This window comes from Enhydra lutris, unplaced genomic scaffold (assembly GCF_002288905.1).
Source record: "Enhydra lutris kenyoni isolate GAN:26980312 unplaced genomic scaffold, ASM228890v2 scaffoldscaffold14, whole genome shotgun sequence".
Lineage (NCBI taxonomy): Eukaryota > Metazoa > Chordata > Mammalia > Carnivora > Mustelidae > Enhydra > Enhydra lutris.
Window position 1 is genome coordinate 40,074,779 of NW_019154098.1, and position 11,694 is coordinate 40,086,472.

An 11,694-nucleotide genomic window follows, 5' to 3' on the forward strand; every position below is an offset into this window, starting at 1 on the left:
CTGCTCCTCGGGGAAACCAAGGCTCTCTTATAGGTGACGCTGAACACTTACAGTGCATCGGGTACTCTCCTGAGAACGTCACATTATCTTTGTAAAGTAGAAATTCTGAGTCCCTGTCATACTCGGGGTTCTCCAGAGAAACAGAGCCAATAGGATGTGTGTGTGCATACATGTGTGTGTACAGAGAGGGAAAGAGGGTGAGAGGGGAAGAGAGAGATAGAGGAAGAAAAGAAGGGAGAGGGAGAAGGATTTATTTAAAAATTGGCTCCCATAACTGTAGAGGCTTGGTAAATCCCAGATACATCAGGCAGGCCAGCAGGCTGGAGACCCAGGGAATCCTTGGTGTTGCAGCTTAAGGCGGAAAGCAGTTTGCTAACAGAATTCCTCCTTCCTTGGAGGAAGTCAGTCTTTTTCTCTTAAGGCCTTCAGCTGATTGGATGAGGCCCATCCACATTATGAAGGGTTATAGATGTACGCAAAGTCCGCCAATACTCGAAGTCTACTAATTTAAATAGTGGCCCCATCAAACAATACCTTTACAGCAACATTCAGATGCATTTTACCAAATATCTGGGTACTGCAGTCTGGCCACATTGACACAAAAAAATTAAACATCAATCCCTCCCCCAGCTCCCAGTCTTTCAACAGAAGAGGAAATGGAGGCTTAGGGAAATAGAACAACTCACTCAAATCACGCAGCTAGTGGGTGGTTTGACTCAAAAGCAAGCCTTCATCACCATGTCATGGATATATTGCAGATAGGAGCCTGGCATTAGGCTGGGATTGGCTGTGCAGTGGCCCCCCAATTCTGTGACCAGATAGGCAGCTTCCAGTTCCTCCTTTGTCACATGCTGTCTAAGCAACAAGCCAAGGTGACCTTAATTCAGATTCTTTCTCTTCCTTGTTTACTGCTCACCCTTATCCTTTTGACTCTCTCTTTCTTTCCCCACTTCTCTGTTCCCTAGCAAATAAGTTTCCATCAGCACATGCTTTCCCTATTTGTGTTTGGCTTTAAAAAAAAAAAAAAGTAAGATCTTATTTATTTATTTGAGAAAGAGAGAGGAAGCACGGATGAGAGGAGGGGCAGAGCGAGAAGGAGAAGCAGGCTCCCCACTGAGCTAGGAGCCCGATGCAGGGCTCGATCCCAGGACTCTGGAATCATGACCTGAGCTGAAAGCAGATGCTTAACTGACTAAGCCACCCAGGCGTCCCTGTGTTTGATATATTTTTTTTTAAGTTACTTCTACCATTTCACACAGATTTTGGGCACCGTATATCTACTCTGAGAAAATCTCAGTCTCCAGCCATGAGTTAGCTTCTTGTTGGACACATGTAGTTGGGGCTAGTGAGGGGCTTTCTCTTCCTGGACCCCTCACCCCCAGAGCAGTGAGAAGACAAAAGATCTGAGTGTTTTTGCTCTTGAAAGGCAAGGGCTAGGCCTCAGCCAACCTTGAAAGGAGCTGTGTCTTGGACATCTTTGAACCCCATGTCCATCTGTGTCCAGTCAGGAAAATGGGCAGATAGCAGGGATTTGAAGCCTAGGGCAAGGGCGGGGTAAGGGAAGCCAAGGATTAGCAGCTGCAGGAGCCGCTACCACTCCTGAGGCTGGGGGGCACAAAGGAAAATGGCACATCCAGAGAGTTCTCTGGACCAGAAAGGCAGCTGCCACAGTGGCCCTGTGGCCCTCGCTGCTGTGGAAACTGCCTTGACCACCAAGGGCTGCCACTGCCGCTTCTAGAAGCTACATTGAGGATGCTTTTGTAGACAGATGCCTGAAGTTGATGGGAGGAGGGGCGAAGCGGAGGGTGTAGCTATGGTTACACAGCTCTGTGGATCTGGACAGATTAGTGGGGAACGTGTGATCTTTCACTACTTACTACCCGGATTAGGTTGGGCTCCCATTTCGTGCTCCCATACCCCATCACCTTCCCTCACAGCATTTGGTACATAATAACTATTCCCTTCATCAGTCCGAATGGTCTGTGTGAGCCATCCAGTTGTACCAACTGAGGGCCGCGCCCTCCCCCTGTCCTCTCCTGTCCCCTCCTGCCTGATGCTCCGTGGCTACCTGGGCTCAGGTGTTCGCTGACCCCCAACTGGGACCTCAAGAGATAGCCTGGGCTGTTTTCATCTAGAACGTTCACAGAAAATCAAGGGGCCATGTGGGAGTGCCTGATTTTTGAGAAGAAAGAAGGGGGTGAGGCAGTTTTCACTCAGCCGTGGCCCTATCATTCAACTTTTCACAGAGTAAAGGCCGTAAGGATAGGGAGGCAAAGGGCGGTCCAAGAGGAATGGTGGGGCGCACCCCCCTTCCCGGAGGCGTCTCTGAGGAGACATTTGGTGGTTACTGGAGCAGGCCCAACCCGGCTGCCAAGAGCCTGCCCCTCCACTCTCTCCTCATCTGTTCCTCCCTTCAGCCATTATTCACAGCTCGCAGCCGCGATCCCACAGCTCATCTCCACTCCTAAAGGACAAAGAAGGGAAATGGATTGAGAGGGTGCTTTCGTCTGCAGGAGAATAGGTCTGTTTTGCCCGTGAGCCTGGTGGGAGTCCGCGTCGGAAAGCAGCCATTACTCTCGCAGAGAGGAGTCCCCACGGTCTGCCGGAGTCTCTCCCCGACAGGAGGCTCTTCCTCTCTCCTGGCTGAAGGTGACCAGACTGATGTCTAGCCCTAGACGTGTTAAGCTCTAACACTGAGAGTTTATGAATGTGACTGTCAGATCTCACCGATGACCACAGCTTGGTTACCTCACATGCATTTTAACCTTGTCCCAGGTAAATGCATTTAGCAGGCCTTGCACGTGTCCAAGCAGCTTCTATCTGCCCGCCACTGGACCACTACAGAATCTCCTTGAGATGGCTGTGAGGTAGATATATATTTGAATACATGTATGGTAGATATATTTAAATACCTCATATACATAAATATATAAGGTATTTATCTCTATATAAGGTATGTATAAATTTATATATATTAAATACACACACACGCACACACACACACACACACACACACACACACACACACATATATATATTTTTTAGATCCAGGTATTCTTCTGAGGAAGGGATATAAAGTGCATTTTACCTTGCCTGTCCATTTTGATCATATTTTGGTGGCCACCTGGGGCATGTATTGAGAAGGACCCTGAAGGGCTGTGATCACTAAGTTATGGGCACCGGAAGACTGATAAGACTCTGGTATAAGAAATATGTTAAAAACCAAAAGGCTCCATAATTACATTTCTAAGCTTCCCTGGGAGGAATTCTGCTGCTTCTCTCAAGTGCTGAAATACCTAAGGTCATTCCTCTCTTTCTTTTTTTTGTTAATAACAAAATTTCCCTTCCTGCCACACTTGCCTATCACCAGACATGATGTATTTCATGGTATCGTTGAATGTTAGAGCTGGATGATTCTTTAGAGAGCATTTAGCCTAAGTGTCTTGTTTTATGCAGGGTGAAAATGAGGCATAGGAGTCTGATTTTCAAAAGGTCAAAGAGCTAATTAACAAGGTCCTCTGCCTCCCGTTTGTCTTCTTAGGACCCTCTGCTTCCAAGGCAAAAAAAAAAAAAAAAACAAAACTGTCATCATCTTGACTCTCTCTGTTAGTAAAAATGCAGGGTTGCTGAGGATTGTACCACCTGTGGACCCTGAGCCATAGAGTGTCACCTTGGAGCTGCAGAGTTGGGCTCTCTCACTTGCTAGTTGAATAACTTGTACCTAGTAAATGGCGTAGTCTGGCTAAGTCTCAGTTCCGTCGTCAGTAAACCGGGGGTGAGGGTTGTGTGGATTCTGTGAGGCCATGAACATGAAGGGTGCAGCCCTGGGTATGGCTCAATAAATGTTGGTTTATTTTTATCACCCGTGCAATGATCTGGTTGGACTCAATGATTTCTTCTCATTCTGAGAGCTTGAGATTCAGAATATCAGCTGATAACATATGGGACTGCCTCTGCTCTCCTGTGGTGGGCACGTGGGCTCCATGTTTTTATCAGAATGGTCTATCTATTCAAGTAAGATGACATGCAGAGAGTGAGTCCTTTCCTAACTAGAAGGCATTATTCATTGCTTATTTCAGCTAACATACATATCATCACCATCATTGCTATAATGACTAGTTATTAATAATTTTCAAGGTATAGTGTATGAATATGGCTCTCATTCCAATGGCAAGTTTCAAACCCATGAAGGACTCTATAAAATTCTCAAACCCCTAAGTACAACCTTTTTTTGTGAACCTTTTTATTCTGACTTGTGTCTTTAAACTGATTATTCTCAACAAGTTGGTGTTTCAGGTTGATCTTTATATCCTACTACAGTTTTAATTAGTATTATATTTATATTTGCTTTTTATTGATACCTTATTCTTGGGCTTGCATCCATAGTCATTTCCTAAAGGGCATGGTTTTTAAAAACCTAATAAATAAATTATTAGTGTCCCTGTGTGTGTGTGTGTGCATGTGTCCGTATGTGTGTGTGTCTAGGCTGAAGTCATCACCAGCTTCTGAAGAGTGAGCATTAGGTGTTTGTGAAGGGGAATGCTGTCTCAAGGCAAAATCATCTCTTGTGCCCCTAGTGATGTCTGGGTACAAGTCCCAAAATTTCTCTGCTGAACTCCACAGTGACAGCATGGTCTCTATCCCAATCCTGTGGTCCTGATCCATACCAGGTGTACCAGGAATTGGCTGGGAAGATGTTGTTGACATGAACTCAACTGACTGCCCATGATTAGGCAACTTAAAGCACCAGCAAGCACACTGGACCTGAACACCACCCTCCTGGAGATGGGCTTCATGTACAAAACCCAACACTGGGGTACGGCGGCATTCTGACAAGACCTACAGAATCTGAATGGTCCTTCATGGCTGGAGTTCACGGATCAATTAGGGAAAACTCCCAGAACTTTGGGCCTATTGTTTTTCATAAAAAGGAGACATGAAGACAACATGGAAAAGCAAAGGCTTTGTGATCAGAATGCCTGGGTTAGAATCTTGGTTGGACCCTGCTGTGGTGTTGGTCATCTGTCTCCAGGGACATCTTAATCCTTCTGAGGGCCAGTTTCCCATCTATAAACTGGAAGAGGATTATACATCCACCACTGATTTATGGGTTCTTGAGAGGATCACATGTGGGATAGAGACCCACATTGTCTTTATTGTCTTTATTGTTTCTGGTCATGGACAAGACTGCAGCGGACAGAGAGGGTTGGTATTATCAGGACTCAGTTTTCCTCAGTCAATCACTTGTTTCCACTTTCCTCTTTCTCAGCTTTATTCTCAACCAAAAATCACCGTACTCCCATCAATAAAAGAACTTCTCATTCTCAACAAAAACCCTAGAACTTGAATTTAGTCTAGCAGTGAATGGCTTGAGTCATGTTGGTCATGTTTCCTAAACCAGCCACTTACCGCCAAAGGCATGCAACACACAGTTTCATTAATTTATTCAACACATATTTATTGACCATCTATTATGTTCCTAGGACTTTTCTGGGAGCTGAAGATAGAGCAGTGAACCAAAAAAACAAAACAAAACAAAACAAAAAGAACCCCAAAACCCCAAGCAAATACACAAATAAAAAGATATTTTTAGACACAGATTCAAAGTGGGAGGTTCCGGGTAGGGACCAGGACTCTGGTCTCTATTCAGCAAGCTTTCTAGTGAGTCTGATGCCAGTGGTCTGTGTTCCACATTTTTTCAGATAGTATAAACACAATATGAAGAACATGCTCCAGAGACCCAGGGAGCAGTGTTCAGCTGTAACTCGCCCTTTCTTAGGTCAGGGAAGTTTGCAGACGGGAACAGAGTAGACAATGACACACATCAATGACGATCGCTTCAGGACAGACAGGAAAACAGTCTGCTTGCTTGAAAAGCAAGAAGGGGGAATATAATTGTTCAGGGCAACATTTCTTACCCGGGAAAGTTCCATCACCATCCAAGCCAAGATTCAGATGTTTTCCACAAATATAAATATGATGATTTGTTTGGTTTCTCTCTTTCTAGCTTAAATATCTATAAAGATTCAGTCTCCAGGCACCTGGGTGGCTCAGTCAGTTAAGCATCTGCCTTTGGCTCAGGTATGATCCCAGGATCCTGGGATCAAGTCCCACATCGGGCTCCTAGCTAAATGGGGAGCCTGCTTCTCTCTCTACCTGTGCCCACTGCCTGTGTTCTCTCTCTCTTTCTCTGACACATAAATCAATAAAAAAATCTTAAAAAAAAAAAAGACTCAGGCTCTGTGGGAATGAATCATTTTGTGTTCTAGATGAAGGTCTATGTGTTTAGGGTCCAGTATTCATTGACTGGTGATTATCATTCCGTTCACTGTCCTTCCTCTCTTCCCTTCAGAACAGCCTATTCTAACTCATTTCCTCTCCTTTCCTCAGAAGGTAAACTCTTGCCAAAAATGTTTCCGTGTATGGAGGCCTAGAGGCTTATTCCTTGGAGGCAAAGAGAGAGAGATACTTTGAAATCTGGTTTTACAAGCTGTTTTGCCAGTTTTCCCAGAGGTAAGAGACCAAAGCTGTGGGAGAGCAATGCCAAATACCACTTCCATAGCCTTGTCATGGAAAGCCACCCTGAGGCTATTCCTGTGAGCGGCTCCTACTCCCTTTCTTGCTCTTCCTATTTGCTTCTTGGGGAAACATCTTTATCCTGTGTGACCTCCTTTTCCTCTGATTTTTCTGTCTTGCCTTCCAGCCTTTGGGCCTTATCTTCCCCCTCTCTGAAGGTCAGAAACCAGGGTCTCGCTATTCCATGTTTGTGGAAGGGCTTAATGAAGTTTATCGAGCAAAGGAATGATTACCACAGAAGGGTGTGGGAAGGGGAAGACAATTATTTTTTTTTAATTTATTTATTTTTAAAGATTTTATTTATTTATTTGACAGAGAGAGAGTACACACATGAGAGAGCACAAGCAGGGGGAACTGTAGAGGGAGAGGGAGAATCAGACTCCCTGCTGAGCAGGGAGCCCGAGGAGGGGCTTGAGCCCAGGAGCCTGGGATCATGACCTGAGCCGAAGGCAGATGCCTAGCTGACTGAGCCACCCAGGCACTCCAGGTAAGACAATTATAATGAAACAAAAGGAAGGCAGCGTATGGTACCCAACACAGGGAATAGGCAAGTAGGTGAATCCTTAATGGATATATATAAGTATCAGATGGAGAGGAAGCAACTGTTGCGATACCACTTCTGGATAACAAGGCAGAAAGGGGTTAGAACCACTCATTTAGAACCTTCCTTCTGGATCATTCACAGATCATCACTTAAATGGAAACATTGATTAAAAGTGGAGGCTTAGCACTATAAGAACGTAGAGTGGAAATACCGCAGAGCTCATCCTGTCTGGGCTTATTGTATAGAAGAGGGAAGTGAGGCCAGCAAAGGTGAGGGACTTGGCCAGTCACCTAGGGCCTTTCAATGAGAAAGCATTGCAAGTTACAGGCAGAAGCCAGGTGGCTAAGATTCATTCACCCAAGAATGCAAGTCTTTAAGTCTATCAAGTTATATAATGAAGAAAAAGTTGTTGTCATTTAGTCTTTTATGAATGAAGGAATGATGAGTTTGACTTCTTCCACAAATTCTTCTCTTTGTCGTAAGACACTTGGTAGAGTGTGGACAGCTGCATTTGTAGAGAATGGCGGGAAACCTAATGGCAGCTCCTGATTTCTCTCTGTAACTGATGATATCTGGTTCTTTGGGGTCTGGCAATTTCCTCTCTTTTAAAAGAGCACATTGAATAGAATTTGAATCTTAATTTTAAAAAAATAATAATAATTTTAAAAAGATGAGAACGTATTCAAATCACATGTCATTTCCTGCCTCCAATCCAAAATTCTTAGCAAGGTGCTAGTCCTTAACCGGTCTGCTCTGCCTACCCTCTGACTTCTTCACACATCTAAGTTACTGACTTCATTATTTCTTAAGACTAAGTTATGCGTTGAAATTCATCAAGTCTGGGAAAGCGGGTTATCTGTTCCAGTATGTGAGAAATTATCTCCTTTTTAAACATTTGTTTTAAACAGTCAGATGAATTGCCAGTATTAATGCCTGGACTTTGAGAACTGAATCCAAGTGACAAGGTGGGTGGGGAGCATGTGGGGGGAAGAAATACAATCAGGCATTCACTTTAAAAAATGTTGTTTGACCTTATAGACTAAGATGAATGGGGCTAGAATTTCCTGAAGCCAAGTTCAGATGTGACATCCTTTCCGAAAGAGGCCCAATTAAGATCACATATCAAGTCACCTCCCAGATCTGCATGTGAAAAGGTTTAGTTATGGGGGCACCAGACTGTTTGCCGGGCAAATCGTGGGGAGATGTTTCTTCTTTCTGTCATCAAGACACCATTTCAGCCATTTCTGTATGAATTTTGTAGGCTGGGAAACCCTTGCCATTAATTATATCTGTTCAAAATTGGAATAAGTAGAGATAGGCTGGTAATAAAATACAATGAAGCAGAAAATTGTGCAGAATACCTCACCAGCCAATAGTGTTGGGAAAAGCAGTTCCAGACTTTTCTGTGTAAAGAACCCAGCCACCAGAGGGCCAGAGATAGAAGTTGTCTTTCAGATACACTTGTCCCCATGTCCTCGCCTCTTCCTCCTACAGGACAAACTCACCAGAGTCACCACATAGTCCTGGGAGTCATAGTTTCCCTCCTCCACAACCTCACTGGGCTGAGGTTCCTCCTGGATGAAATTAGGAGGGTAGGCTGAGTCTGCATGTCCTCCAGGTCTTCTGGAGGTGACAGTGTGACTCCCATAGTGTTCTGTTCCTCGGCCTGGCAGTTAGAGAACCAACACTCCTGCTTTGTGCTTCATTTAACCCAGTTTGTAGAAGGGACTTCACTTTGCTCCCTTCTTCCTCAGATTCAGCTCAGCCCTAACTGGTGTGAGATGGGTATTGCAAGGCCCCATGCCAGAAGAAAGGGTCAGGATGTTGGGTCCTACAGGTCAAGCAACCTCAGTCCCATATCAGAGTTGAAAGGATGAAGCATCACAACTCAGAATACACCTTGAACTTGAGCTCTTTAGCCTGGAAGCCCACGTGCCCTGGACACTTAGAAACTTCAGGGTTCAAAAAGAAACTTCAATCTCCTCTAGGTAAAAAGCTCCCCATAAAACCCTGGGGTAAAAACAAAAGGCACAAACATCTCCTTACCCATAGAATGTTAGACTTGTCACATAAGAGCAGCCATAGAAGTTAGAGGGCCAAATTTCAGTGCAGGTGAATCAGAAAAATGCTGATTACATTTTCTTTTTCCTTTCCTTTCTTTTCCTTTCCTTTCCTTTCCTTTCTCTTTTCCTACCTCCCTCCCTCTCTCTTTCCCTCCCTCCCTCTCTCCCTTCCTTCTTTCCTTAAGTTTTTGTTTGTTTGTTTGTTTGTTTATTCAACAGGAAGAGAGAGCACAAGCACAGAGAGCAGGAGAGGGAGAAGCTGGCTTCCCACTGAGCACGCAGCCGGATGCAGAATTCGATCCCGGGCTCTGGGATCATGACCTGAGCCAAAGGCAGATGCTTAATTGACTGAGCTACCCAGGCGCCCCAGCAGATTACATTTTCCCTGAAATGGAGCACACAGTGAAAAATAGAAGGACTTTGGCCTGCAGTATGCTGAGGGCTCCCTGAACCCCAGCTGTGCCAAAAAGCAGTTCAAGGTGCTTATGTATGTGAGTGTGTGCGTGCTTTTGTCTTTTTCACTCCCTGAACCTGCTTCTGGACTCTATCATCCTGTCCTCTCTCCTCACCTTCTCCACAGCTAGATGCACTCTCCCAGCTGGGGCTCCATTTGCTCTGCCAAATCCCGTTCTGAAAATCAACTCTCGAAATGGCGGCTTTAAGGGGACACAAATGGGTCTGAAACTAGGGAGCAGCCTAAAGGAATGGCTTGACTTCAGAAGTTAAAGAGAATCTGAGAGGTCCCGTGGAGTGAGCTCATATTTTCTAAGGATCCTGCTGGCTCTTGCCGGTTGAAGTGACCAGTCTCTCCACATGGAATGTGCGACTTTGTGCACTGGGCTGTAATTGCCTAGGACAATTGCAGTCTTCTTCTTGCACCAAGAAAATGAGATATACAAACAAAAGCACCAACTAGAAACCCACACTGTTTGAGGCAGATGTCCTATTAAAACTGTAATTGCCTCCATTGTAGAAATTCCTCCCCATGTTCTCATTCTTTGTACCTATTTTTCAATAGTTGTCCTCCATCCACTTCCCTCAAATCTCTTGGTGTCTCTTTTGTGGAAGAGAATGAAAGGAATTGCTAATCTTGACTACTTTCACTGTTCAGATCTATAAGAAAGTATGTTTCTTGTAAGCTTCTCCTAGAGGCTCTTGCCTTGGACACTGCATTTTTCCATCCATCCATCCATCCACTCATCTATCTGACCATCCATCCTATATTCATGCATTTACTGAAACTTGTGAGAACATTGTTTTGGCTTGCCTAGAACCGTTCTCTCCTCTTCTGGCAACAAACCCATTTTCCTCTGGGAAAATGCCTTCATTCATTTTCAATCCATGGGGTTCAGGTGAAACTGACCCCAGCAGCCAGTAGCAAGAATGCGTACATCACCCACACCTGGCCACTACCCTGCCTCAGCTATTAGATCAGGTGGTCAAATCAGAGTCAGTCTGACTCCTCAGTGTGTGGCTGGAAGTCTTGGGGAAGACGATTTCTCATACGGCTCAGGCTGCTCAACTATAGGAAGGTCAGTGTGGAGTTCACGGTAGCTGTGAGGGAAGAGTGGGGCCAGCAGAGGACAAACAGAAATCAAGATGTGAGTGTGCAACCACATCCTGACAGCCTGGTAGAGTCCCTGGATCCAACTGTTTTGGGTCTAGTCCCTGAATTTTTCAGTCTTGTGAGTGACTATATATCCATTTCATTTATATCATTTTGAGTTGAGTTTCTGTCACTTGCAAAGGAAAGAGTTCTATCTGTTCTATGCCAGGCCCTGAGACCAAGACAAACCAATTTCAGAACCCAAGCAGCCCAGTAGAGTGGTTAAGGGTGTGAACTTTCTCACTTGCATTTGAATTCTGGCTCCACTATTGACAAAGGACATGACCTCACCCAAGTTCCTCTGTGCCTCGATTTATTCATTTGGAAAATGATGAAGGTAGTATTCCACTGTGTATATGGACCACATCTTTATCCATTCATCTGTTGAAGGGCATCTTGGCTCTTTTCACAGTTTGGCTATTGTGGACATTGCTGCTATGAACATTGGAGTGCATATGGCCCTTCTTTTCACTACATCCGTATCTTTGAAGCAAATACCCAGTAGTGCAATTGCTGGGTCATAGGGTAGCTCTATTTTCAACTTTTTGAGGAACCTCCCTACTGTTCTCCAAAGTGTCTGTACCAACTTGCATTCTGACCAACAGTGTAAGAGGGTTCCCCTTTCTCCACATCCTCTCCAACATTTATTGTTTCTTGTCAATTTTTGCCATTCTAACTGGTGTAAGGTGGTATCTCAATGTGGCTTTGATTTGAATTTTCATGATGGCTAATGATCAGAAAGGATGAATACCCAACATCTGCATCTCCACATCCTCTCCAACATTTATTGTTTCTTGTCAATTTTTGCCATTCTAACTGGTGTAAGGTGGTATCTCAATGTGGCTTTGATTTGAATTTTCATGATGGCTAATGATCAGAAAGGATGAATACCCAACATCTGCATC